General features: G+C 45.1%; 1 protein-coding gene across 10 annotated transcripts in view; it reads left to right on the top strand.

Annotated features, from left to right (window-relative positions):
• Window positions 1-5950: 5950 nt before the first annotated feature.
• The window catches only part of MS4A13 (membrane spanning 4-domains A13), a 58318-nt gene continuing 58000 nt past the window's right edge, over window positions 5951-6268 (top strand). For 7 of the 10 annotated variants that reach the window (XR_002071377.2, XR_002071381.2, XR_002071384.2 and 4 more), the window contains exon 1: window positions 5951-6261. The gene's annotated coding sequence lies outside the window, so the exon portion shown is untranslated. The remainder of the gene's footprint in view (window positions 6262-6268) is intronic. The other 3 variants (XR_002071374.2, XR_002071375.2, XM_019414533.2) reach the window with 2 other exon arrangements.

Raw genomic sequence — 6268 nt, 5'->3', positions numbered from 1 at the left:
AAGACTTCACTCAAGAAACGTAAGTGAAGCTACACGAGGAGAACCCACATGTACCATATATTTATTGTCTTCCCGCCTCAGAACAACACAGGTTATGATTAGATCTCTAGGGCTCCAGGGTGTCTACCAATTCTAAATTCTAAGACTTCAAGAAGGTCAAGATCTCAGCATGAGATACATGGGTTCAGAGTCCTCCTTCCAGAATCCACACATACATCACGGATACGTACGTATCATTGATTCATTCAAGGCCTACACAAAAATTCCAAAAGCTCTTTTCTCCACAGTGTGTTTTGCATTTGTTACATCCCTCTAAAATTCAACCGGTCACAACTGTCCCCTACTCCCATGGAGCAGATGAAGCTATCCTAAACCTGGATGACCAGGAGGGAGACGCCCAGGATCCCCAGGCATCTATTTGGAGAAGCGGTTCGAATCAGGGGAAAGATCCTGCAGGAAGTTTTGAGCTCAAGTATCTGAAGCTGGAGCTCAAAGAGCAGGAAGTGGAGTTCAGCTGCCAGCCTGGCCTCCATGCCCGTGACCATGACCGGGATTGAGCTCCATGGGGAAAGCTGTGTTCTCATTTGCACATGGACTGTACCCAGGCTCCTTGCTCTGTGAGGAGGACTGAAGACAATGCAAGGCTGCTGGGCCCCCCGGGCTCTAGAGCTTGGGAAGCAGTAGGGGACAGCACCTGGGGCGGAGCCACCTCCTCACAAAAGGCCCCTGCAATGGGGCGCATCCAACTTCAGCTCAGGTCATGATCTCGTGGTCTGTGGGTTCGAGCCCTGCGTTGGGCTCCGTGCTGACAGCGCAGAGCCTGGAGCCTGCTTCAGATTCTGTGCCTCCCTCTCTGTCTGCCCCTCCCCTGCTCATGCTCTGTCTCTCTCTCTCTCTGTCAAAAATAAACAAACATTTTAAAAAAATTTTTTTTAAAAAACAGACAAACAAAAGTCACCTGCAAGCCCTGAAAGAAAGTGGCTTCTGTGCTCACAACAGGGTGCAAACTCTGGGGACTCCCAAAAGTACTGTGGAAGTGGGGATCTGCAGAGAACTGAGGTGTGCTTGAGCAGATAGGGGGGCAAGGCAGGCGGATGTGGCCACACCACCAGTGTGTCCTAATTCCCACAGGCTGGAGAGGACTCGGACATTAGCATTTTCCTAAAACTGGCTCATTTCTGCCTTTCTCCCTTCATTTTGCAATTAAAACAAACAGAGCCTTCCTCTCCCCCAGACTATTCTCTACAAGGCAATTTACATTTTTGAAGTATTCCCTCTTCTCCCCAAGCCCACCTCTTCTCTGCTCCCCAGTTCCCTGACTTCACTCTAAAAACGGACAGCCATCAAAAATAAATAAAAACACCAAAAAATAATACTAATAAAAATAAAAAATAAAAACAGACAGCCCTTTACTCAATTCTAGCAGCTCACCAGTACTCAGCGAGCTGCATCAATCTCCTTCTCTACCCTGGTATCTACCCAGCTTACACCTCACTCACGATGTGGCTGTGTTTTCCCAACTCCCGCCATGCCCCCAAGTATTTAGCAACACTCATAATCTGGTACAGACTTTTAGGCCAAAGGCTACTTCATGTAGTCACTGAATGCCAGCTGCAATGTCTAGTTCTGTTGGTCGCGGCCTACAGATAGTGATGCTATCAACCTGAATGTCTGCGGCCCTCGCCTGGGCCCTACCACTCGTGGCAGTCCCCACAGACATGTCCCCTCCTGAAGCCAATGCTGTGGCTGGACTGGCACAGTCCTTGTGGTCCTTACTGTAAATGCAGGTTGCACCTCGGCAGCAACCATCAGGAAACTCCAAAGAACAAGATTTACTACTCACACGTCCTGGAAGGTACATAGCATGCCCTAAGGGCCAGGTAGCAAGTTCACAGGGAGGGTGTGGGAGGGAGGGAGAAAAGGAGAAAGAAAGCACAAACGTGGGGTTCTGCCTTTATTAGGGTTGAGGGTGGAATATCTACAGTTTCTTGGGTTTGCTCTTTATGGGTGCATTTATTTATTCATTTATTCATTTACTGACAAAGACAGAGAGAGTGCGAGCAGGGGCGGGACAGAGAGAGACAGAGAATCCCAAGCAGGCTCCTCGCTCTCAGCACAGAGCCCAGTGTGGGGCTCAAACCCTCGAACCATGAGATCATGACCTCAGCCAAAATCAAGAGTCAAAGGCTCAACAAACTGAGCCACCCAGGAGCCCCTTTATGGGTGAATTTAAACATAAGAGCAGGATAGGACACCTGGGTGGCTCAGTCCATTGAGCCTCCGACTTCAGCTCAGGTCAGGATCTCAAGGTTTGTGGGTTCGAGCCCCACATCAGGCTCTGATGCTATCAGCACAGAGCCCACTTTGAATCCTCTGCCCCCTCTCTCTCTGCCCCTCCCCCCTCACCCACACGCACGAGCACTCTTTTTCTCTCTCAAAAATAAACATTAAGGGGTACCTGGGTGGCTCAGTAGTTTAAGTGGCCGACTTCAGCTCAGGTCATGACCTCATGGTTCGTGAGTTCGAGCCCCGCGTCAGGCTCTGTGCTGACAGCTCAGACCCTGGAGCCTGTTTCGGATTCTGTCCCTCCCTCGCTCACGTTCTGTCTCTCTCTCAAAAATAAATAAACGTTTTTAAAAATTACAAAAATAAATAAACATTAAAAAAACGTAAGATCAGGAATGAGGGCACAGGAAGGGAAGAGTGGGGTCATTCAAGCAGTTAGTAATCCATGTTAACCAGAGCTTTCTCAAAGGAAATCCTAAGTAAAGCGGCCTGTTTCTTCTCCAGTTGTTTCGCTAGTAGCTGTCATGCAGCTGGCAATTGTTTCTTTGAGAGGAATGTCCTTGAAATGGATGCACTAGCAATCAAAAGCTTAATGTCAGGGACATTAAGACATGAGACCCTAATTTTACAGGGGAGAAAACAAAGTCAAAGACCAGTACGAGGGAGTACGCGCTGTCAGAACCAGAGCTGAGAACCATCCCTAGACCTTGTGATTCCACCAACAGTATTCCTTGCACAATTCCGTGACAGGCCTCAGGCAGGGCTCTTCCAGAAGCAGGCCTGAGAACGCGAAGGGGCACAGATTCTGGAACTAGACTGCTAGAGTTAGGACGGCAAATTGCACATTTTATAAGCTATGTGACTATGAACAAGACCCTCAACTTCTCTAAGCCTCAGTAATCTCACCAGTTAAAATAATAACAATGGTGAAGTTTAAGTAGATAAGCCAATGTGATCAACCTTGTTAAACAAGGAGGCCATTAGACCAGAGTGGCTCTAATGCCTGGACAGCCTACATAAGCAAACTGCAACCAACACCAGAATCAATGCACTCCGATCTCAGAAAATTAAACTTCAGAGCAACTAACCACAAACAGCCAACGAGGCTCTTCCAAAGAAGGCAGCTGTCTAAACTACAGCCAGTCACATAACTTCCTTGCTTTGCATCCACATCTACACAAAAACCTTTCCCCTAGCTCCTGCTAACAGAGTGCTCCTTTTTTCAGTCTGTGTTGCCCAATTCAAATCAGTGTTTGCTTCAACTCCTCAAACTTTTAATGTATCTCAGTTTACCTTTAAACACACGTCAAGCACATAACATACTGTCTGGACATAGAAGATGCAGGAAAAAAAGGCAAAATAATTTTTATGCTATTAATTAGCATCTCATTAAAGAACTGAATTTAAGTAATAATGCTAATTATATGGAAATTAAAATCTACTACATATGTATATATGTGTGCAAGTATATGTATCCATATACATAAATACTATATTTTATATAAATATACATATATATTTATTGCATATCTACAATAAACTCAATTGTTTAGTTTCCCCAGTGTTATACAGATTTATTTCCATTTTTCTTACTAGAATAACCTAATGTTTACCCAGAGGAAGTTATGTTTTCTCCTATACATAAGTGAAATTAAAATGCTCACAGCAACTTCGACAAAATATTCTATCAAGGTTTATAGCCAGTGGAGTTCTTGTAATAAGACCCAACAATGATCTTAACAACGTTATATCAAGAAGCGTAGTGGTCTCATTGCATTTCCTCATAATATTTTTGTTACCTTCGTAATGTCTTTGTTATCCTTGGACCAGTTCAAGAGAAACTAACAATATAACCGGCATGGAAAAATAGTTTAAACGACAAAAATTAAAAAGTCAAAAAAAAAAAAAAAGTAAGTCATATTGGACGTCATACCATGACTGACTGCCTCTTTATTGTTGAAGGATACAGCGTTTTGAGAACCAAGTGACAAAAACAAGAATGAAATTAATTCTGAATTTCTAAACCCGGTTTACGGGGACTGAGAAAAGCAAACTTGGTTTACTGATCTGTGATATTATCAGAGGAATTAAGAAGTACCAAGGAACTTTGCCCATCCCACAGTTTGACCTACTCGTCTATTCTTGCCTATGTTCACACCGAATACATATGAATATGTATTGTATTCGCTGAATAAAGACGAGTACATATTTGGCCCCCATCCAAGAAAATCCTCAAATCCAAGGTAACTTCCTTTCTTAAATGAAAAGATATATCACTTCTCTTACAATCAGTCAATCATGGCAGCCAATTCCAATAGGGGACCTTCTCATCAAAACTGACTCATTTCTACAAAATCCATAATCCTGATATCGATAATACATTCAAGCGAGTTCCTCTTTCTATAGCGCATAGAATGCTTAATATTGTCCGATCGCTCTCTGCTCAGACAGGTAAAGCACAAAACAACAATCCTAATGTTAGAAACTGAAGTGTTTTATTACAGCACTAAAACAAATACCCTCGGTGATACACTGACCAATACAAGACGTAAAGGTATTAGAACAGCCTGGACATATTTTCTTTTCTTTCAATTGAGGGGACTGTAGAGTCAGAATGCAAGGAACCTACCTGTGGGGCTAACAATAAAGTTACTGAGTTTATAACTGATTTTCAGGCTATGCATGATCCTAAAAGATCTTGGTGGCTTTAACATATACTGGTAATTTGCCTTTGGCAAAAAGGGGTTTTTTAGCGGCCTTTAGGTAATTTCCTTATAAAAGAAAAATCTGTTTCTGAATGCTTTGCTCATTATCACTCACTAGATATTTACATCCCAAGCTTGAATTTTAATTTTCCCAAGTACCAATGTAAATTTTCCTAGAACAAAAGAGACTTTATAACATTAAGCCATTCTGTGGCTGCAGGAATGTCCGCTCTGCAGTGACTTTACTGCCTCAGTAAGTCATGGTAATTGCATAATAGGAGTACCTGCACTTGTCAGTTAATTTAAGATCACATTTTTTGCTTAAGGTTCCCCCAACCTCCGACTTCCTCATCTACCTTCCCACAGCAGACTCCTCTATATCCTCCGGCTGCTACCTCTACTTCTCTACACACCTTTTCCTAAAGATTGTTTTCACGACTCTCCACATCAAACAGAAAACTGATACCAGTGTAACCTGAAAGGTAAACTCACCTCGGGCAAGAGGATCAAAAAGTCATGCCGGTATCCCGCTAAATAGTCTCTTCATTAATTTCCTTCCTTGGCTTCTTCCGTTTAACACAAAAAACGAAAACAAACAAAAAAACGGTGGAGGGTAGTCATCTACCCAACTGCCTGCCTTTTTCAACAGGTACACCTCCTAAAATGCATTTGCGCCACTTGTGCTACAATTTTCTTTTGAGGACAGAGAAAGTGAGGGACTGACTTTTCATCAGTGATCCTGGCCACTCATTATATACAACATGCACCAGAAGGGTCAGTAACAGAAGGCGAAGTTTGGAAGGGCCATTTCTCCAGACACCAAGCGGGCCCGACCACGTGGCCCGCAGAGCCCTAGTGAGTCTGCGCACACGGCCCCTCTCCCCACCGTCCCCGCCCCCTTTGCCGTCAGGTACCAGGAGTCCCTGCGCAGGCGCAGGCGCAGGCGCAGGCACAAGAGGAAGGTGCAGCTGCTGCTGCCGTTGGAGGCCCGCGTGGCCTGAAGAGCCTGCGGGCCTGCTGGGTCCTGGGCTCCTGGCAAGCTCAGTGATGCTCGCCCAGTAGAGTCTGGGGGCCTGGCCCTGAGGGCGCCGCCAGCTGAAATCTGCCTCTTGAGCTAGGCCTGGGTACTGGCAGGACGACCCGGACAGGGTGCTGGAGGAGCGCTGCTGGGCAGGGAGACCAGCCCCTGCGGGGATCCCCCTCTTAGCCTCGGCTTGGACCTGAGAGGGCAAAACTCGATCCTTAGGACCTTGACCAAGTAAAATGAGGGGTAATGA

The sequence above is a fragment of the Panthera pardus genome, unplaced genomic scaffold (assembly GCF_024362965.1).
Source record: "Panthera pardus isolate Hobbes unplaced genomic scaffold, ASM2436296v1 HiC_scaffold_12, whole genome shotgun sequence".
NCBI classification, from domain to species: domain Eukaryota; kingdom Metazoa; phylum Chordata; class Mammalia; order Carnivora; family Felidae; genus Panthera; species Panthera pardus.
This window is presented reverse-complemented; position numbering and strand designations above follow the sequence as displayed.